Below are 23,283 nucleotides of genomic sequence, written 5' to 3'. Positions count from 1 at the left end.
AAACGTAGCAGATCCTCTCCCTAAGAAAGCGTGGCGAGCACACTCATCTGAAAGTCCAATAAAGTGGCAGCCAGCTTTCGAGCCGGCAATAAATTGGAAGTCTTTATTCTTTATAAGGGCTGCAGCAGGAAAATGATTTTCCTTTGCAAAGGGGCCTTTAAAGTTTAGCTGCTCGCAGTTAGCCAGCGCTTAAAACTTCACTGTCTGTCGAAGCTTTCGCCTGCCTAACCTGTTGGATCCCAGCAGATTTCTTGACCTGAGGTTTTAGCAGCTGGGAAAAAAACCCTCCCTCTGGCTCCTGGAGCTGCTTTTTGGAAGGTCAGGCTCTCGTGCTGCAGCGAGACGTTGGATTTGAAGGCAGGAACAAGCAGGGAGAAAATCCGAGGGGTTTCTCCCACAGAAATCTCTGGGGATCTCCGAAGCTCTCCAAGTTCTAACGCCTCCTGTCTCGCCGCTTTCCCGGGCAGCGCCCGCCAGTGAGACGGGCAAGTTCGAGCGTTGGAAACATAATCGTGAATTAAGCACATTTAACGACAGGCTCATTGACGTCTGCATGTGAAAACGGCTCTTTCTGACATGCTTCCCCTCTCCCTTTTACTCCCCTGCCTCCAGCCCAGGCACAGAAAAGCATAATTTTCAGCGAGCACATTACACAACATTTGTCTTGTTCACTCCTTCCTCTTTAACAATTTTTATGGGGGTTGCTCAACACGTTCTAAAATAGGAATGGAGACGATGTAATAAAGTGCTGAACTGATGATATACGCAGCAGTTGATGCTGTCAATGGCAAATTCAAAAGAAAGGGATGCAACACGCTGCAAGTGAGGAAATGCAAGCCTGTGCCCTATAAGCACATAGAGTGAGAGGCAGCCAGGGTGTTTCTGCACATAAGGCTTTTCCAAAGAGGTTGACGGGGACAGAGGCAAGATTAATTGTGCTAAAAGATACTGGGCAAATTTCAGAGACATGAGCTGCTTTACACTATCATCGAAGGCCGAAGAATAGTTATTTTGTTTGGTTAATAATCAGAGCTGCGCTTTCGATGGTGTTGCTTTAAAGGGGTGAAACGTGGATGGTATCGGATCAGCAAGTTCGGAAATTAACTTCCTACTCACCAAACATCATGAAATAAGGATGGCTTAAAAGTAATGCAGATTAATCACCAACTTTTTTTTTGATCTCTTTTGTCCCTTTACCACTGTCTGAAATAATTTCCACAAATAGGAGACGTTTCACAGTGGGTATGAAGTGCTCAGCTTTCACTCATCAAACTTTAATCGGAACTGCATTTTAGTTTTTGAATAAAGAACACTTAAAAAATTTAGATGCAAATTATTTTGCATTATTCATGCTCTAAGTGTCCTTGTAGATTTAAACACTTCTGAGGCCACCTTGATTCAAGTAATTACCTAGGCCCTCACTGCTCCATCATGAATAAGGTATTTTGTACAAGTAAAGTATGCACCCGATGAGCTTTTAAAGTGGCTTTACACTGAACTTGTGTATTGCTTCTCGTGCATGAGTGATTCGAACATGCGTCGCAATCTGTCTCAGGTGGGAAATCCTGGCAGAGCATCCGTGAGTGACGGAAGGAAGCCTCCCAGCCTCGGTGCACACTATTTCTTTGTCTTCGCAGAAGAATCTCAAAGTAATTCTCTCGCTCGAGTCTTGTGGCTCCTCTTAAAAAGTCTGAGGAAGCAATAGCTGCTAGCAGGGGAAGAAATGACAGTAATTTCTCGCTTAACCCTTCGGTTCCCATCCCGGCCCCCCCTTCGCCTGCTGCCTGCGCTCAGTCACTTAAGGCATTCGCATAAGATAATATAAGTCTTTCTACTTTTATGTAGCATTGTACATCTGCCTCCCCATCTGTCCGCTCAGCCTCCCTCACGTACCAGCCCTAGGTACCACCTGAGCGGGATTTTTCACACAATGGAGCCAGCCTGGCACCCAACATCGTGGCTGAGAGCTTCTCGCAAGAGAAGCGGCTATCGGAGGGCAAGCCAAATGTATATCTACACATATATTGTCAGCAAAATGAGCTCGCAAGAGTTAAATTTAATTGGCTGAATCTTGTAGTTGGCGTTTGTTGCAAAATGCCCATGTTTTTTTTTCTTTTCCAGCCACACTGCTTTGAAGAATTATAGGAATTTTATGATGTGCTATTGGAGTTCCACTGGCAGAGATTACAGAAAAGGGGTTAAAGTTGGTTTATGTTAAAAAAAATTATGCAGAAACCAATAAAAATAAACACACTCCAGTAGACTAAACTTGCTGGGCTTTTAGTTTTAGCTTAACAATAGAAGTTTAGACGAAATCCAACATTGCAGCTTTTAGAAAATTAGTTGACACTCACAGTTGATCATCTTTACTACACAGCGGTATAATTAATATTTAAACATTCTAATAATGCAGCTTGCTTTGCATGCACTTTTCAGCCCCACCACAGTATATTTTATCAAGAGTACTGCTAGCATTTTCTTAGGTAATGTCATTTTTTAAAGTTGTATTTAAAATAGGATATTGGCTACTCGCTCAGTGCAAAAGGAATATCAATAGGCCAATAGGCAGGTTTTGTTCGTCAGTTTATGATTAAAGTGTGTCTTTACTGAAGACAATAGAAAATATATAAGGGGCTACTTCATTGCCATCATCATAAAATAAATATACCCAGAGACTATCGGTTTAGAAAACCGTCTCGAGTTGTTCATTTTTCTTTGCGCTATCTATAATAAGAGGAACTTTTAATATCTAGATGCAGTGCAAAATCAGGCAGTGACCCACAGATCTGTGAAATACTGCACCTCTGACACCCACTCGTTTAGAGCCAGAGAACATTTAATAAAGAAGGCAAGCAAGTAAAAAAAAAAAAAATCAAAGGGGGAGTTTTCAGATGAGTGTTGTCAGGGTTAAGGCTTCTGTCTGCCTGGCAATTTAGTAAAATGGCAAGAAATCATCAAAATGGAAAAGGACTGTGCTGATTTATTTACTTAGGAGAGCCTTCTTCCTCCTCCAGTGGAGGTAGGAAGGAAAAGTTGTTTCAGGTGCTTTGCTCATCAGCTTAATCCCCCTGATTAGTGCAAGGTGGCCTTTATTCCCCATCTTATAACTTCTAGCAAGACAGGCTCTTCTTCTCTCAACTGATTGGGACTCTCTTCCAGAGCTCTCTCCTCCAGCCTTTCACACGTGTGAGTCCTTCTGGTGCCAGCCGGAGGGTTGGCGCTTGTGTGGCTATTATTAACCACGATGGATGTGTGGGCACCACTGGCAAAAGCCATCCCCATGGCTCCTTCGGGCTGATCTGAGGAGGGAAAAAAAATATACAGGCAGATCTTACACACCCATTTTGGCTGCTGTGTGATGCAAAGGAGATCTCCTGAATTTCCCAGCTGGAGAAAGCATCCTGCAAAGTGAACTCCTTGTGTGGCTCCCAGCCTTGGAGGTATTTAGTGGTGTGGCCAGGGGGGTATTTTTTTTCAAGAAGATGGGTTTTGTGGGGCATGGCATCAGGTGGGGCTGCAGCGGGTTGCAAAGGTGCCTGAAGCTCAGCTGAGAATCCGGCCCTGGGTTTTGTCACGTTTCGTTGCAAATTTGAAAGCAGGCCCATTTCTATTAATACTGTTAATAAAAGGCATATGTTTTGTCAAGCAAAACCACCCTTTCATTAAAATGCAGTGTAATTTCATGGTTTTTTTTTTACGTTCATGCAAAAATAGCCATTTCCCCAATATGTCCCAAAAAGCAAAGTCAGGGAGTGTGTGTGCAAAATTTCAACAAGCCACAAATATTTTCATGCCAAATACCACTAAATGAAAATGCTCAGTGTCTCACCGCTTTAAGCTAGTCCTAGGGCCTCAGCCTAATTGCCTGGGAGGCGATGGGAGTTTTTAATTTACTTAAGAAGTAGCAGAAACAGGCTTTAAAAATTTTGTGTGTGTGCAACGACCGTATGACTGACGCCATGAGATCCATAGCATGTGTGAAAATAGATTGCATATTGCTGAGAGCTTCCTCCGGGCTCTGCCGTAGATTGCCTTCCATCACGTGCGCCTGCGAAGAATTTGGGGATACGGTTTTGATGGAAGACGTCGCAGCGCGTAAAACAAAGTGGCCTTGTGTTGGCAAAGGGCGCGTGGGAGCGGCTGGGCCGCGTGCGCGCCGTCCGGCCGTAGGGCAGGGGTGGGAGTGGGAGCTTTGAGGAAACAGATAAACAACAAATAGAAAGTGCTTAAAAATAGGGCCGTGACTTCCAGCCTTGCTGTATTGCGACCGATGTGTGTAGTTATGGGTGAGAGCTGCTCCTGCTCTGACTTTTCAAGTGAAAGTAACGCCATGAGATGCTGCGATAGAAATGTTTGTGTTTGAGGTGGGAGCAAACGGCCTCCGACGGCTTTGCCTTGCTCCGGCTTTATCAGGTTTTGTTCAGGAAGGCAGTTACACACACCTTGGCCGCAAATAACTAAAAGAGCGTGATCTATTTTAAACCTGCTGCTGAGGTGGTAAAGAAGAGATAAGTTGAAACCTAGCTGCTGTCTCACTTGTGTGTGTGACAGATATGTCCAGAAATGGAAAAAATTAAAAGCATTTTTCACATGCTAATAGTAACCTGGGCAAGGAAAATACAGGGAATGGAGCTGCAAAGTCAAGAGGTTTCTATCACAAGTATATTTCTCCCATTACCTAAATTATAGCACTTCTTTCCCCAAACTGATATACATATTTTTACTGTGTCTAAAATAAAATTCTATAGTAGAGTTTGATTTCAGCATCAACCTTATGGCAGCCATGTGGGAGTGAGATTATGTGACATGTGGAACAAAAGTCTTCCAGCCAGAGGAGGCCTTCTGAGCATGATGATTCTTATTTAAATTAGTCTATGTTTTATTACTCAGTTGGGGAGGGGAGAAGGAAACCAAGGAAAAGAATATTTCTTTAAAACCACCGTCACCTGAATTGCAGATAAAGAGAAATTAAGTAGTTTTCAGCCTGGAAAATGGACAAACATTTTCATATCATAATAATAACTTCAAGCAATCCTCAATTTTATTTTATTTTTTTTTTTAAATTTTACATTTAAACTTGTTTTTTCCTGTTGGCATGCCTGCCGATTCATTTGTAAATGTGCTTTAAATTCCTTTGTATTTTACAATGAATGCCACCTCTTTAAACGCTCTTAGTAATTTAGCGAACTTCTTTGCCAGTGGGTGAAAGTACAGTATTGTACATGCATAAGAAAAGGTACATTCATTATGCTTCACGTATGAAAAGGTATATTAGGAACGGTTTTGCTTAAAGTGGAGGGGTGAATGGAGGAGCCCCTGATCCATCACAGAGCTTTTGCATGTGTGAGAATGTGTCTCTGTGAGCCCAACGTCCAGAAATGCTGGTCGGGAACCTACCGGCAAATGTGTGCCTGTGAAACCTGAGAAGATTTATAACAAGTAGGTAATCGTTTCAGGCCTATGCGAGGGGAACGGGAACTAAAAGCTCACGCTGCGGCGAACACGAGTTTTAGGGAGAGAGAGAGAGAGAAAAAACTTGGGGGTCTGGTTTCCTCTGTCTTCCTCCACGGCTGTCATGAGGTGCCGTGATGGGAAAAGGGTCGTGCAAGAAGCAGGCCTGAGATCCTCCTGTGATTTTGAAGCGTGTCTTGGAGCTGGGGCTGGCCTGCGAAGCTTGGCACATGACTGGTTTGTGCTGTGCAATAGGTAGAGGGACAGAAATGAGGTAGGCCCCGGAGCCTGGCCTTGCGCTCCTTACCCAGCCAGGATCACTCCTGGCTCACTCGGCGTGAACAGGAAGGTTCAGTTAATGACATTTTTCTTAGTGTGGGAAATACATCACGTGCCACGATGGAAGGTAAAGGGAGGGAGTGTTGGGGCCCGGCACGCGACTGGTTTGTGCTGTGCAATAGGTAGAGGGACAGAAATGAGGTAGGCCCAGGAGCCTGGCCTTGCTCTCCTTCCCACCTCCTTTACCCAGCCGGGATCACTCCTGGCTCACTCAGTGTGAACAGGAAGGTTTAGTTAATGGCATTTTTCTTAGTGTGAGAAATACATCACGTGCCATGATGGAAGGTATAGGGAGGAGGGAGTGTTGGTGCCCGGCCCGCCATGCCTGTGGCCAGGTATTGCCAGGAAGGGACAGCAGCTCTGGAGAGAAGTGCAAGGCTGCAGCAGGCCAAATCCTGCTCATCACCCCCCCTTTTCGTTGGGACCACTCACTACTTTAAGGTGAGTGGGATTCACACTGTTGGCTTGGCTTTTCTGTGAAGAACAACCACAGCATTATGGAGAGGCTTGGTCAGTTTATGGCCAATAAACATAAAAGCTGAGAGGGTTTCAGTGAAACATTCTTCTGCAAACCAGAGGTCATTCATTTTGCACTTATTCCTTTATGTGGTTTCTGAAAGTTTAATTTTAAGGAGAGGATGTGGGTACGCTCTGTTTGTTTTCTTTCTCTTTCCTTTTCTTTCTTTCTGAGCTCTTTACTTCGAATTAATTTCATGGGAACGCGTGCGAATGCTTTCCAGTGGCATGCCAGCTGTCATTTTTCGATTGGGGTTGGGGGGGGAACCCAGAGTTTATTTTCAAGATGCAATTTTAAGCTTGATTCATTGTAATAAGTGTCACTGTAAGGCAGGGGAAGGAGAGTTAGCTTTCATTAACATTCTTCAATTCTGGAGCCCATCAGGAGGTAGATAAGGTACCACCGGGTCCATCCACCTCCCGGACCACAGGAGGACAATGCCAGGAATGTTTGCAATGTGTTTCTATTTTTGTCACACCTATGTGTGGCCATCCATCTGGTCTTAATCAATCAGTCTCATCCCGGAGCTTTGCTGTTCTCCCAGCTGAAATAATACACTTCTTCAGCAAGAGCTCTGCCTCAAGGAGGGTCACTACTCACCATTCCCCAGACAAGGCATATTAACAAGGCTTACATATTTGTAAACATAGGTAAACCCAGGAGGGGTGGTTGGGAAGGAACATTTTGAAATATGAATATTTTATGAATAAACCACTGTGTTGTTTACTTAGCGATATTACACAGGAAAACTTGATGAAGTACTAGAGGTAAATTTGTTTTAGCAAAAAAAAAAAAAAGAAACAACCAACCCTCCAAAGCACTGAGACAAAGATAAATGATGAAAGAGCGAATGATCCACCACCCTATTTAAGCAGAGGTAGCGTATACAAAATACGTTTCTGAAAGATCAGAGAAGTGGGTGGTGAATACTGTAAAATGTGCCATTTATTTATTTAGATTGCACATCAGGAGACAAAACAAATGAAAACTCTGACTTGTTAATAATTTACATTTAAGTGGAAAATTCTTACATGCTGTTAAGATACCTCCAAGACCTGACACCGCAAATGCAAATAATTTACGTTCTTTGTGCACACACAACTTTGCTTGTCTGGAAAAAAAAAAAAATTCAAATATATATTCAGGGGGTGATGAAAACCAGGATACATTTACACTCTTATAATTACTTTTATTAATTTCGGATGCCTCTTTTGAAGCATTCATGGAGCTGACCTTCCCATTCATCAGGTGTTCCTGGCTGAGAATCTGCTGGGCCATACCTCACAACCTAGGAGGTAGGAGATGCAAAGAGGGGGGATTTCTTTTCAATAAGCAGAGCTATTACTTTCCCCCCCTAACAGCTTATGCAAAAAGTTTTGTGGGGGAGAAAAAAAGCCCCAGCAAAAAAAAAAAAGGAGTGTGCATAACAATAACTACCTCTGTCCCTTCTGTTTTTGTTCTTTTCATGTCAGGGAACTTTTTAGCCGTGCTGCCTGGGTAACTGCTCTGGAAGGTTGGAATATCTCTTGTTGAAGGAGGTTTGTGATTGAGGGCCCTCTGACACAACCTTTTGTTGCTCTGAGGTGTTTGATCCTCTTTCCTTTTCTTCTAAAACCAATCCCATCCCTTTAAAAAATGGATAACCAGCACTTCTTTTACTTATTGTCAGCTTTTGGAAAGTTACTGTGGGGGGTTGTAGAAGTTTAACTAGTTAACCCTTTGCATCCTGATAGCAGGTTGCCATTAGTACTTCTTTTTTGCTCCTTCCTGGGCAGGGAATATTTCCATAGCTGCGTCAGGTATGCAAATCCTCTTTTATAGGGAGCCATGTGACGGGTTGGCTTGCAGACAGTTTGGTTGCTGATCTTTCTTTCTCCTGGCTCAGCAGAGCTTGCACAGGGAAACCAAGTTCAGCTGGGAGCTCAGAACACGAGCAGGGGCTGAGAACTTGGTCCCCAAATCATGACGGTCGCTATTGAATTGCGCTGAAATTTCAAAATGAGTCAGAATTTGTAGCTGCTGATTTTCTTATCTTTCCTTGAACTGAAACTTGTGAGAGTCACCACAGGCGTAGGCTGATATGATGCACTTTTTTTTTTTTAATGCTCTTTGAGAGCAGCTCTGAATAACAAGAATTCACAGAGAGTTGCTCTTCAAAAGTGTGCGGCCAAATCTGAAAGTAACAAAGGAAGAACACCTTAAAATGAGCTGTGTAATAAAGGCGCTTGCACAGAGCCTTGTGATTAAAAATGGGGCTGTGTGTTGTGTTTTGTTTTGTTTTGTTTTTTTCCAAAGGGAAGGGATGCAACCCAGGCTATAGGAAAGAAAAACAGCTTAAATGGATTATTTAACAAAAAGCAACTTATAGCTCCTAGATAGTGACCTACATTCTGCACACAATGATGATGCTTTGCAGTGGTGATAGGGTTAATAACCTAACATCATTCATGTAGTGTTTTTTGAAAATTGAATTTTACTGCTACAAAGTAAATGTAACAGCCCTCTGGAGACAATATTACAGGCACTTTATTGTTTGCTAAGCTGATGTCATCTTTCTACGGACTGACTTTAAAACAAAGGCAGAACATTTATTACAAATATCACTGTGTGAAAGGAAATCTACTGAAATATTGTTTGGAAGGTGGACTGATAAAAATGTATTAATACTTGGCTTTGATTATCTGCAAAGTTATGCCTGTGGAATGCTTTCTTGCGTGATCTCTGCTCAACAGAAATGTTCGTCTTGGATATTACAGCTACTTTTATTTTAATGTTATCCATCTCTGAGCATGTGTTACTTTTAAAACGTGTTTTATAATATACTCTACAGCTCATTTATAACTCTTCACAGTTTCTTTGTAAGAATGTAAATGAGATTTTGATCAAAACCTAAAATATTTCCCTTCAAAGCATTTTCATGTAAACAGAGCCACATCTTCCTCACTGAAATCACTGCAACTGCTCACGTGAGTAAGACCGACGAGACTTGGCCCTGTTTTAGGGACACGGTTTGGCTCTGATCTGCCTTCTGCTGTGAGTTTTCCCAGTGACCCCAATCCATGTAGGCTGTGTAGCTATTAAGGCCAGTGTTTTCCAACCTGAATCCCCAGTCAGGTGCCTACATCAATATCTCCGGGTGCAGTGAAGATGTTGGAGGCTGAAGATTCAGCGCCTACAAGTTATGTGGGTTAAGTTGTGTGGTGTTCAGTCCCTGGAGAACCACACTGTGTGTTTTCATACGCAGTCTTAATGAAATCACCAGGTTTGAAAATTTTAAACTGGTTCTAGATGACCCCGAGCTTTGAGTTTTATCAATCATTTCCATGCAGCCTTTCTAAGTAGGGTTCAAGCGAACAAAATACATCTGTCCCTTTTGAGAAGAGCAAACAATTCATTTGCAAATAACTTAATATCCATTAAAGTTTAAATTTCCTTTGTTTCCTCACTTGCAGAGTAAATCAATGACCATTTCAAAGTAATAAACACAACGAGGGAAAATACATTTTCCTGGATCACAGTATCACTGCTGTGGCTTTTGCAGGTGAAGCATAGAAAGATGGGAGCAGCTTTATGAGGAAGGGTGTCTAAGCAACTGATTAGCTCATCTGTGTTGAAGGAAGACTGCAAGAGAAGTGTAGGAAAGAAGGACAGATTTAGAAAGGGAGTAGCGGAGTTACCAGTAAAACTAGTAACTAAGTAGGAGTCTGTGATATTAGTATCACTTCTGAAGTCTGTGTACGTGCAATGCACTTTGCAAAGGTGGACATCTACCTACGCTCCCAAGCAGAAGTTTATATTCATACCCCCTTGTTATATATTTAATGTTGACAGGTTGTGGCAGCTTGTATCAGTGGGATTAAAACTGGCAATTGGATGATAACAGTTTACTTTTAATATCCTCAGAGCAAAGTTTTCAGATTGCCAACAGTTATCAAAGGGTGTCTTGCCTGCTTCATTAAAGCTAATATTCTTAGATGTTTGAATATGATTTTGCATGCAAGCCAATCTATCTGGCATACCGCTGGATATCCTTTGACTGGTGCTGTGTGGCATTTTTTGTTTGATCTTTGGTGTTGCTCAGATAAATTTAATCTTGACATAAGCAATACTCATTCTGACATCAGTAGGATCTGCACATAGGTAAAGCAGGGACAGCAGGCTCTGTCAGAATGTTGGAAGATGTTCAGCTATTTAAAAATATTATCAAGAAGAGACTATTAATCTTTGGCTTAACCAAGAAGAGGAGGTTTGTCTTAACATGACCGAACACAAATGTCATTGTGTTCCTATATAAAATCCCTTTTAGAGCCTTTATTCAGAAACATTGAATGGGTCTGACCCAGGTCCTGCAGAAGTCACCTCAATGGCCTACAGGTTAGGTGTCCCAAGCAACCTCTTCAATCAGCCTTGAGCCGAGCCTACAACTCAAAGGTGTTAAAAGATGAAAAGGTCTATTTGTGCAGGCTGAGACCATGGCTTCCTCCAACAGACTTTTTGAAGGGGAGGGATGGAGGGTTCCTGTCTCGTATCATTTGGTGCTTCCCGATGAAAATAAATTGACTCGTGGCTGTTGACGCCAGCTCTGAGTTTGACTCACATTGGCCACTATTCCCAAGGTCTGCAAGAGAGTTATATATAACTACAATATACAATGGTTGCTGTGAAATGCATCAGCTTTGCAAATGGATGCACTAGACATCTCCTTTCTGTCTCATGTACTACAATTGTTTCGATTGTTTGAAGTCGAGTGCTTGACGCCGCTGAGAAAGAAGTCTCTGTAATGTCTCCCACAGTAGATAAGGCCAGTTGTAATGAAAATAAAGGTGATTCTTTATTGAAACTCGGACACAGACAGGACCCTGTAGTTCTTTAGCTGCTTGAGTGGAATAGTGCAGCCCTAATGCCACCGTGCAGGGGTCCAAGCACTGGCCTAGATCTTGTAGACCTAGAAAAGAGCCCCAAAACACAGAGCAAATGCACACAGAAAAATAAAATAGGTACCTTCGTTGCAGGGGAAATGTTGAAACAGCATGCAAGGTTATACAATCAGCATTTCTTCATTATTTTAGTTGTACTAAAATTCAGAAAAGGTTTGGGCTTAAAGAAAACCATCCCAGCAGCAACAATGGGTATAATCACACATTTGAACGTAAGAATTAGTTTTACGCGGCATGCTAGAAAAACCAAAATCTTGAGGAGCACTTTCAAAATAACCAGAGAAAAAATAAACCATTCCTTATGTCAGTCTTGTTAGAGAGGGATTAAGAAACTGGCAATTATTTTGGCGACCTTAATTGTTGCTCTGCAGGAAAATATGTAATTAGAGCACGTTCGCAGGCCTGCACACCTGCAGCACATCCTACAGTATAATGTCAGCTTTCAGTGCTTGCTGGTGCCAGGTTCTATCACAACCAGGCACAGTGATGCTCTGAGAACATTTCGGACTCGTGTAATGTAGCTTCTGTGTATGAAAGAAGCAGGCATTTACACGGCCGTACAATGGAGTGCATTACTGCAACACTGGTTTCATTATTTTCCAACGCCTACCTTCAGCACTGCTCTGGTTTACTCAGTTTGAGGTTTTATTGTTACCGTATAATAGTCCTGTACATTTCTGAAATTCCCTTATTATTCAGCTTATTAATACAGTACTGCCTTGATTATCAGGCTGCAGTTGTGAAGGGTAAGATTCAGCGTGCTAGCGAAGTCAAAAGCTGGGTAAATTCCTGGTATAATGAGAACAATTGTTTGACGTGGTTTAGCCCGGCGCTCTGTGTGCATATAGCTGCGGATGCCAACGTACATATGCGTGCACGGGGTGTGTACGCCTAAAAAGAGAGTGAGAAATGTTGGAAGCCAGCTTTAATTTTTTGACAGAATGGGAGAAAAAAAAAAATCCTCTTTGAGATGCTCCTTGCCTCTTCCCTGCGTTGCTCCTCTGGAAAGCGAGTTAAAATAAAGGCGCAGTAGAGGGAATAGCTGTCTTCCAGCTAAATTCAGTAATCTGGCACGCTGATAGTTAACAGACTTCTCCCCCGAAGGGAGATACACTGTATTTTGCTATCTGACATGTTGTCATATATAAAGAAATCAATTGGTAATTAAATGATGCACCTTGTGAAGATGACAAAAGGCATTTGGTTGCGAAAAGAGAACTGGGTTGTGAGGGGTTTGTAATGAAGGCCTAATGACTATTCATAAGAGATTTTCAGTCCGTTGATCCACTTGACTGGAAAGTTCTGCCCTGGAGAGTTAGTGCTGTCAGATTCTCTCACCTCAGAAAGCCGCCGCGATCGACGGTGTGGAGTATGAGCGAGAAATTATCTAGTTGTTGCTTCAGGCCTGTCTTAGGTCACATGCAGAAGGCACACATCTGGCTTCCTGTAGGTGCAACCTCGGGACATAAACTTTGACTAATTTTTAAACTATAAATATGTAAGGCTGACACTGAATAAGCTACCTTTTATTCATGTTTTCATAAATTTTCTAGCACGTTAAAGCCTTTAGTGGAGCTACCATTTTGGACTTTTCAGCTTCTGCTCTTCTTGCAACAATTTCATTTTCCTCTCCTCCAACAAATGACCTCTTAAGAAATTTCTGTGGCGCAGATGCTACCCATGTTACCTCCCTCTTCTTGTCTATGACCAATGGACCAACCAGGATTGTTTTGGTAGGGTCACCTACAGAGAGGACCTCGTAGAGATGTCAGGAGGCATTACAGAGTTGCAACACAGATTTTGCCCCCAGTGGAGCTTTTTCTTGGTGTGTATTTCTCTGGCCACTAGCACTCAGGATAACCGTACCAGACCATCAAGAGTCTCCTTCTCGGAGGTATTTCCTGATCTTTTCCCTTTACAGGAGGTCCCTTGGATGAGGATTGCTTGGAGGTGGCACACTGGGAGCTAGAGACCCACAGTGTCCTAGTTACACCAAGAGCTGTACCCTAATTGCTGAGATTAGAGATGAGCACCTTTTACACATCCATCTCCAACGTTGCACCCTCTTGAGTGAATAAATCTCTCTCTAGTGAGTGGTATTTTATAATTAAAACTGAAAAGGAACAAATTGATTTCAGGAAGCTATTCCAGAGTGCGTAGATGTTGCCCCTACGCTGATCAAATCCGGCACAGCTCCTGGGTGAGAGCCCCGAGCTCTGTACATGTTTGCTTTTGAAAAGTGGCCATCCACCTTATCTTATCAGGCAGCTCACCTTATCAAAGGTAAACATATTTACCACCTCGTTAAAGGTTCTTTGCACCAGCACTTAAAAGCAGTATTTGTGGACAAAAACCTGTCAAAGTCGTTGTTTAAGATGGACAGGAGGACATTATGGCAAACTTTGGAGGTTTCAGTGTGTCAATAGTGGAGCAGCAAAGTAATTCAATACATTATGCATGTTTGAGATGGCCTCACTGGTGTTTCCTTCTTGTGTATTGTGGTTACTGAATTTTGCTGATGTGTTTGCCGGAGCTGACAAGGTAGACCAAATGAATGGACAAATGCCAAAAAAACAATTATGCTTATTAATGTACATTGATTGCTTGTTTAGGGTATAAAACAAATTAAAAAATACATTAGTATTTAAACCTTCTTTTTATAGCTGGCCTAATGACTACACGTAATATAGTGTCTAGTAAAGGACAATCTACAGTACCTATAACTCCTGGCTTTATTGTCATATTATTTGACTTGGATTTAAAAGGATGTTTCTCTTGTCATTTCTTTAAATGACAATTTGTATTTTTTTTTATATATATAGGCCTTAAGTCAACTCCTTAAGGCCAGAATCTGCTGTTCTCATTTACTTTAAACCCAACATCAACCTCAGCTGTGAGTGTCCCCTGGTTTTGTGCCACACACCCAGCCTTGGCCCTGAAGGAAAGCATGATGGGGCCCCAGCAATGCAGGGAGATAACTTGCCCCAAACTCAGCACCTTCCTGCCACACATCCTTCCTTGAGGAAGGACAACTCCACAAGGAGACAAGGCAAGCCCAGACTTTTGCCCGTATTCTCTGCTTTTGTCCCCATTTCCTCTGTCCCCTAAAGTGTCCAGGAGGCAGAATGTTGTCAACAGTTTGAGCCCTTCAGAGGAAGAGAGGCACGTGCTTGGTCTTCCCTCTCTCTTCACCCCATTCCCATGTACGTACCCAAGACCCACCACACATCCACCATCAAAATGCAGACTGACACGCAGGAGAGGAGTCTGGGTTTACATCTCAGTATTGTTTATGGCACAAGAAGCTGCTAAATAATTTTACAGTATCTCTTTTAAGTCTGGGTAAAAAAGTTATAGCACTTTAAGTTGAGGGCAACATGATTCAGTACGGTCTCAGAAGTGCTGCCAAATAGCAAAGTGAAAGCCATAAAGTAAACATGACTTAGCGACACCTGGACCTTTCAGGTTTTATAGCAATTGTTTATAATGTTGGACTGGCCTCTAAAATATGTCTGCAGAAACGGTGCCGGAGCTTTATTTTACCTAACTTGCTCACTTTTTATGTTCTACCCAGGTTCTGTCCTTCATTATTTGCACTTATTTAAGGAGTCTTGCATTCTTCTCTTGCTCTTTTACTTGGGTTTTTATTCACTAGCCGGGGCGGTGATGTAGATTTAGCAGCACAGTTTCCACATTTAATGGGTGTCTTTCAGAATTCCTTAGCATTATCAGGGCAGGTGGCTCAGAACGTGGCTCCAAAAGACTTTTTTGTCATTTTTTGGGTTCTCTTCTGAAAAGAAAAGCAGAGATGCCCTTGTGTCAAACAGCAGCTAAGATTTAAAAAAAGTAGAATTAATTCCAAATCTACAAAAGTTCCCATAAAATGGGGTTTTTTTTTTTTTGCTGCTCTGTTGGAAACTCTTCTCATACAATGTCCCTATAAACCTACCTCGGTACTACCAGGCCCTATTGGAACTAATGGGGCTTGACAGTTCTTCAGTTAAAAATTATACATGAGGGTCACTTTCCCTTAAATTATCTATTGTATGCCAGCTGTTCACAACTACAATGGTCTTACTTTCTTCCCATTGCCTAAAATGGTTAGCTTCACTGCAAAGCCGTCGCGACTGGTACTGTAGATAGCTTTTAGAGGCACTACTTCATCTTAAGCAATACCTTGATGGCACTGCTAATTTCAGATAGATTTTTATCAGTTCCAGGGAATGTTTGGAGCGTTCGTTTTGCTTGTTTCGTGTCACAACACTTGAGTTATATCATAATTTCTCATTTGCTGTACAACTTTAGTCTATTTTTATGCTTCTGAGCGATGCTGCTTTAAGTGCCCATGAGTGGTACTTCCGGACCAAGAGCACTATCAGAGGCAACCTCAGGCAGATAAAACTCCTTGTCTTTTTGTTGGGGAGGGGAGAAAGGGTCATCGTCAAGTGCTGTGGCTTGTTTTGTTTTGTTTTTTCCCCTCTTGCCTATTAAAACTGAAGCTACCGCAGCTTTTTTCATAAAGGGAGACTACACTTGGGTCATGCTTATTTCAGAATCAAAGCCTTCATCCTCAAATGCTTCTCATTACTTGCTCAAGTCTGCAGTGGTCATCTTAGGGCTGTAATTAGAAGGCCTAGCACTTTTAAAGGATATCTGTAGAATGAAATATTCCTCAAAGTTTATTGGTTTTTTTTTTGTTTGTGTGGGGTTTTTTTGTTTTGTTTTGTTTTTTTTTTGTCTTGATTTGAAAATGAAAAGCAACTAACTTTCCTGGTCTTCTTGGTACTTAAATAAACCTGCCACCCTTATTTCCATAGATTAATGAATAGCAGAAGATACGTGGCAAAGGTTTATGCTCATACTCTTCCCTGCCTTATCAGGGGCATTCTTTTTAATTATAAGATAAGTGTGATTTAGTAGTTAATTTTTGCAACCTGGCAGAGCTACCGCATCTGTAGCACTGTTTGATTTTTAGCATACATAGCTTTGTGATGACCCATGCTTTCCATACCTCTGAGCAATTAAGAAGCCTACAGCAACACAACTAGTTGCAGTGGAAACCCGGCGCAGCTGCATAGTGATGCTTATCGTCAATTTATTTAAAAACCCGGTCACTGATCCACAGGCTGCAGCAGCTGGACAAGATCCCATATTGGTCGCAGTTACACGTTTCTCCTGCTCCATTATGTGATCTTTCAGGGGTTGGGTGCATTAATATGCAACTGTTCTGTTTTCTTTCAGCTGGCTTGTAAACTCTTTAACCAGTCGAACAGAGTTTGCAATTGTTGCGGGGTTGAGTGGGTGGAGAGGAGCTGGGGCTGCAGCCTTGTCCAGTTGTAGATGGAATAAAATTGACAATGATGCAATGGAGCTGGCATCTGGACAACTCCGTGGGATGAATGGCACTGCTCTCGCGGTCCCTCCGGTGGTTGTACGCCTTGTAATAGCTAGCGTAGGAAGGGTGGTGAAAATTGATATGCACTATTACTACATGTATAAAACTTAACACTGGGGCCATAGCACAGGTGGGGGGTTCCTGTTTATTGATTTTTATGACTCGGTTAGAACATACGGCTAATGCTTTTATACTCCAGGAGCTCTGGGAGTGCTCACCTCAGGTAATAAACCTCTCCGTACTTTGCGGTAGTTCACGATTTACGTGTGAGCTTACGTTACGCCGTACAAAGTCATCCCTCTCCCTTTTGTAATACGCGGCTGAAAGGGAAAAGAAAGCAACTCACAGCATTTATTTCTAGTTTTGAAAACTATCCGTTCCTGCGATGGAAATGGTCCCTTATTCTAATTACTCATATTTCCAAGAAAATTAGTCACACAAACTTATGTTATGTGTTGTCTCAGAGGCTGAAAGCAAATTAGGTTTCCACTAAGACAGTACATCAAACAGAGTAGCATGTTCTTGATGCAGATGACTTTTTTTTTTTTTTTTAGAATTATGGTTGGACACTTTTGGCAGACAGATTGTCTTTTACTCTATCAAAATGACAGTTTCTTTTGTAACTGCTACATTCATAATTAGAAGGAGAGAAGCAATCTGCCCAATTTAATGTACTAAAAGAAGTTTAGTGTCTTGTGCTAGTAATTTCATTATTTTAAAATATGAATTAATTGTCTTAAAATAATATTGTTAGAAGTATAACTAGTAGGATTATGGAGCTAATTCTCTTCTTTTCAAAAAAAAAAAATCAAAGCTTCTATTAATGCACTTCAGGCTACATTAGGATTTTAGGTTTATATCAGGTGTTCAGTTTGAGGATTCAGGGGAACAGGCTGGATGTGGGGGAAGCAAATCCTTAATGTGAAATTCCTCTGTACAAAGCCTGAGCTCTCCCAGGTTTACTGTAAGCTTGCAAAGCTTAACTCAGGGTAATGAATGAGGAGAACTAGATGGTTTAGCAGCCTGGGAATAGAAGAAAAGGCCTTTCACCTTGCGTTCATGTGGTTTCCTTGGGGAGCTCAGTGGCAAACGGGCTGCCTCTTTATTTTTTGGGTTGTTATTAGAGGAGTTTCACACAGCCCCCGAGCTTGCTTTGCTCCTGGTGTTGATGTAATGGTTATTCTCGTGCCCCAAATTGTGCAGGTTTGCAAACGCAAGGTCTCCCCTCCCCATCAAAATTCACGGGTGTAAGACGTAAGTCAGCCAAAAGGCCTCCAAAAAAACTGATTTATACTTTGTTCAAAAACTAATATTAACGTTGAAAGTTTAACTTTCTCCCATGAAACATGATCCCAACACAGGCCATATTCGCATTTCATTAAAAGACTGAATAACTTTAAATTTCAAGTAAGTTCTTTTTTATTAAAAAATCATGTTATCTTTTCACCTTGAGGTAGCTGAAATCTGAACCCACTCAGTGGCAACCAAAGGATGTTCATATCTCAAAGCAACGAGCTGAGGGTTTCAGGCAGGTACCTGGTGCAGGAGGGAGCACATCCTTGGGGATAAGTGGTGTATATTTTGGCATGTTAATTAGAGGATGAGGCCGCCCTGCCTGGCCAGGTGGGAGCCCTGCCAGCGAGGGAATCGGGGAGAGAAAGGAGAGTTTCTTTCCCCTGGCAGTGGAGAGGTGCTGGAGCACCCTGGGGCACCCACACTTGGCTGCAGGGGAGGCTGCGGCCAGGGCACTGCTGCTAATATCACATTTAAAAAGGGAAGATAGAGAAGGTCGAAAGAAAGGGAAAACACTCAAAGGCTTGAGGTCTGAAGCCTCATTCCACATCCCTTATTTTACCTCTTAACCACGGGCAATGCCTCTGAAGTTTACATACTTAAAACAACAAAAATAATGCATTTTCAACAGAGATCCCTGTCAGGAGGTCCCTCCTTTTGCTGCTCTTCCCTTTTGCTTGGTATCAGCTGAGCCCTTGCACTTTGCCATCAGCTCCATAGGAAAACAGCTGCGGAAAGCCTTATCCCTACCAGAATAAAATCATTATGACACAGCAAACCCCAACGTGACGTGTGGTTTCAACAGCCTCTTATGCCCAGCTCTGCATTTCCTTTTGGCTGCGAGGATAAGGTTGGGGACCAGCCTAATAAGAACATTTCAGCTGACCGTGAGGCACATGTAGATAGGAGAAACTTTGAGCCATTTTAAGCTCAAAGTCTGGTGGGAAGCAGGCTCTGGAGGTGGTGTTACTCCACACACACACACACACTAGCAGCCAGTAGTTTCTCACGTGCGCAGCAACAAAAATCCGTGCTGAAAGAGCATCAGTTTCACCCCCAACTGGAGTATTTCTAGTGCTGCAAGGCATGAATTTTGCCCTTTTTTGCATTGATCAGGATATACTGAGGGAGACACCTGGTAGGAAAAAAAAAAGTAGGAAAATAGGCCATGGGCACCCTGTGCTCAATGGAGGGGAGGCCAGAGGAGCACGGCTAATTTCTTGCTTCACTTCTCAGGTGTCTTGTGGAGGAGTAGGAAATAGTGGGTGAGGAGTACTGGGGGAAACCCCATGCTGGGGCAGGGCTGGGGCTGATCTCCTTTTCCTCCTCCTCCTCCCCATGGCACATCCCGTTCACCCCTGATACAAGTGCACGATTGCGCTGCAGATGTGGGCGCTGGCGCCGGGACGAGCTTGGCTGTAGGAGGGATATGTGCCATTATTTATTTGGTCTATTACTGCCATTCTCTTGAGGAGCGTGAGCGACGAATGGCTCCCGGGCATTTAGGAGTCCCTGTTTCTGCAAAACCCAAGGAGAACACCATGGGCATGCAGAAGGCATCTCTCCAGCCCCGGGACATTGTCCCTGCAATGTTTTGAAGGCTCAGGCTGAACAATGGAGGCTTTAAAGCTGGTTAGAAAGGACAATCAGATATTTTTTTTCCCTAACAGAAAATGCTGGTGGTTTAGATACATGGGACACTGCTAACTGTCCCTCTAATACTTTCTGCTCAATACATACCAAAGGGGAGAGCAGTCCGAAGCATGTCTGTCCTTGGGACGAGGCCAAATGTTCATTTCAGTAATGCTATTTAGTGGGAGACATCTTGATTAACGGCGCTTAATACTACGTGCAATCGCTACCAGTTATCTAGTTCTAGTGATACTCAAAAAGTTGGTACTTCCTTTCCGATTTTTGTGTTTTTCAAGCATTTCTCCCCATAACCATCCGCTCCCCTTGGGCATCGCGCCCTTCCCCAGGACAACAGCCGAGCCGGGCTCCGGCTGCATCCCACGCGCTTTACGAGCCTGTCATTGCCAACGCGCATCGAAACCCGACATGAGGTCGATCGGACACTGACTCAGAGGGCCATTCTTACCTGTCTTTAAAGCTGGTAAATTTTTGCATGTATCTCAAGAGTTTCACATCTACCATCTAATGCGGGAAGGAGTGAAGTAGCCCGGGTACTTTTTCATTTCTCATCGGCACAAAGCTGCTCGGCTACGAGTTAGACGACGTACTCATTTCTGTAAATTCAGAAGCCGGTGCTGGTGGTGCAGTCTTTCACACAGCTTTTCCAGTGACCCCTAACATCTGCCTAACCCTTAAGCGTACACAAACCATTTCTGACTTGGGTTAGAGGGGAGAGGGATATTTTTGCCGTGCTCTTTTGGAAAGCATGTTCGTTATAGCTCTAGGCCAATAATTTTTTTTTCCAAGCACTTTTACCTAGCAGATTTCTGTACTCTAAGTGTCTCTCTGGTCATTTTTTTTCCAGTGAACAATTCTGGATTTCCCTTCAATATTAAATACATCCGAGGTTGGCACTTTTATCACTCCTTTTCTTCTCAGTGTCTCAGAGTTTTGGAGTCTTCCTCCTTTGTTTCAGAAAGGAGCGGCGCTGAAAGCATTTCCACCTGGATGTTTAAATTATTTAAGTTGCAGGAACCAGACCTTTTCCCTCCTGAGTAGTTGTGGGTTTTAAAGGCTAAAATTGCTTCATCATGCCAAAGTGAAAGTATGCATAAATTATTTAGTTAAACCTGAGAAAATACAGACTTTTCTCAGTGATCTTTCAAGGGCTGCCTACTTAAATTTCAGAAGAATGGGCAGGGGTTTCTCTCTTTCTCTCTCCTCTTTCTTTCTCTTGAAAAATATTTTAAGTACCTATTCAGCCTTTTCTGAGATAAAGCTGTGACCAAAAATCAGAGGGCTGGGTTTTGAGCAAGTGTTTATAATAGAAGGGAAAATGCTGTAGAAATCCTAAGTACCTCTACTTCATCACGGACCTATGAATTCTCTCACCAGAGCAGGTAACAGGCAGTCGTGCCTGTTCCCGATGCCAGGCAGAGGTTTGTGTCAGCATTTCCACTGTGGCCTCTGTTTATCGTGAGTTTATAGCACGACTGTAAAAATAGAGGAGCAATTTTTTCTAACCCACTTTCAGCTTTTTTTTTTTTTCTAAATATTGGGCTAGATTGTGGTATTCTTGGTACTCTACACATCAGAAATGTCTTGCTGAGGGTAGTAAGGCTACCCAAAGTGTCAGGTAGTGCTCCTCCTGGAGCAGAATCCGTCCCTTTTTATTTTTAAGGTGTAATCATGCTGTATTAAAGTTAATGAGAAAGCTCCCTTGGGCTCCAGCGGAGCAGGAGAGGTGTTTAAACCTTCTCCAGGCCACCAGAAGGACCCACCAGCACGGGACCTGGTTCTGTCAACACAGCAGAGTTTACAGGACTCGTCCCCTGTGTAAAGAAACCTGATCTTTCCCAGGCTGATGTCAATATTTCTGTCACTGACTGTGGGATCTAGATTAGGGTCAGATATAAGGATGTAAAAGAGAGGGGGAAAGAAACAACACATTTCCTCATGAAGGGAGTTATTTGCTTTAGAGTGATGTTTAATATAGTCTGTCTCCCAGGTTGTGTATGGCAGTGGGAAGGGAAGGAGTGAAAAATACTCTTAAAAAAAGAAATACAGACCCTGCTTCATGGCTGATGCTAGAGGGAACTCTGGTGCAAATTGTGGGGAGTTGTCAGAGGGATAAGATTGCTGCAGGATCAGTTTCTTCATTTTGCAAACAATTAATTTGGCCTTTTTGAAATTAAAATTTAAAAAAAAAAAATAAAGAAATGCTGTGATCTAAAAGCTGTGATTTGGAGGAGGTGGCCGGCGGGGAGGGCAGCCAGCCCTGTGTCCTTTCGTTGGTGTCGGGAACATGGCTGGGAGCTGGAGGGCGGCAGCAGCCACCCGCGGGAGGGTGAAGTGTCAGGACTCCAACGGGGTCCATCAGCCAGTGATTCATTACGGGAGAGACACCGACAGCGTGCATGGCAGTGACTTCATGTTTAGGGGATGGTGGCATGCCCCGCAATGAATATGTATTTTCAGAATGAATGTATACACGAAAATCCCTTCAGTTTTTAGTCAATGGAGCCCTTACAATCAATCAGGTAGATGATACCATATGTGCAAAACCAATAGAGATCACAAAAATACATATTTATTCAAGCTGGTCCTTCAAGCTGTTGTGGTAAATCAGATAAATTTTGCATGTTTGGAAAACTGGAGCAGCGACGAGCAGAAATCTGGAAAGGATGTTAGGAGCTATTTCCTAATAGCTATCCTGCTTAACTGCTGGAAACTCTTCGTAGTTTCTCCTACTGACTCTCATCTACTTTAATCAACAGTTTGGGGGGGTTACGTCTTTCATACTTTAAGGAACACAGCAGAAAAAAGAGGCTTAGGAGAAATAACTTTTGTAGCTGCAGTTCAGAGAGAGAGAGTAGAGACACGAGCCTTCTCGTGCAAGCGGGGAAATAAATTGTTAAAAATCAGTGTGAGATGGGGAATCAGCTGTAGCTGCAAATCTCATTGCTTTGGTTTAGTTTCTGCCACAACCTGCACATTAGCATTTTCTCTCCCTGAATTATTGTGAAGATTTGTATTATATGTAATTACAATACAAAGAGGCTCTGCCAGATAAAGCTATTTGCTGAAGTACTGTTTTCAAAAAACACAGAGTCCTTTCACACTTTAACTTGCACCTTTTCATTACCTGCTAATAAAAGTACAGTAGATAGATTTGCCTAAACATGTCTTACTAAGAACATTAACCCCATGGGTAACTCTGGCCTTTTGAGATACAAGCTTTCAATTTTAATAACGTCTCCTTTAAAAAAACCAGAAGTTAAGTAAAGGTACCAAACTATTTTTTTGCCCCTTTTTGCCGATGTTGTAAGCATCCTCGTACCGTAGATAACAGAGTTAAGTATAGAAAATGCATTGTGGCCAGGCTCCCAGATTCACTACTGCCATGTGAATTATAAATCTTGCAAACAGGGGTGATACATCATTTTTTATTAAACTTATAACATGACTGCTGCACAAATAGTGTTTACATAGAAGGGTATACATTTAATTTACTCTCTGGGAACATTTCTAAAGGATATAAATTGCATTTTGAAAGCTTCTTTCTCCATAAAGTTCATCAATTTTTTTTTTCCTTTTTTTTTTTTTTTTTGCATTTTAATTGGAGCAGCCAAACTGCACGTCCTTACTGAGAGTATCAAAGACCAAATATCTGTTGTACGGTTATAAAATCAACTCTAATTTTCTTCCTATGAAGTACC

The 23,283-nt window shown here is 42.4% G+C and overlaps 1 protein-coding gene across 1 annotated transcript in view; it reads left to right on the top strand.

The window, feature by feature from the left end:
- The window catches only part of ZEB2 (zinc finger E-box binding homeobox 2), a 114,487-nt gene that overhangs the window by 32,592 nt on the left and 58,612 nt on the right, over positions 1–23,283 (top strand). The gene's annotated exons all lie outside the window — the stretch shown is intronic.

Source organism: Nyctibius grandis, chromosome 9 (genome assembly GCF_013368605.1).
Source record: "Nyctibius grandis isolate bNycGra1 chromosome 9, bNycGra1.pri, whole genome shotgun sequence".
In the NCBI taxonomy this organism is placed as follows: Eukaryota; Metazoa; Chordata; class Aves; order Nyctibiiformes; family Nyctibiidae; genus Nyctibius; species Nyctibius grandis.
Note: the sequence above shows the minus strand (reverse complement) of the source record. Positions and strands in the feature narration are given on the sequence as shown.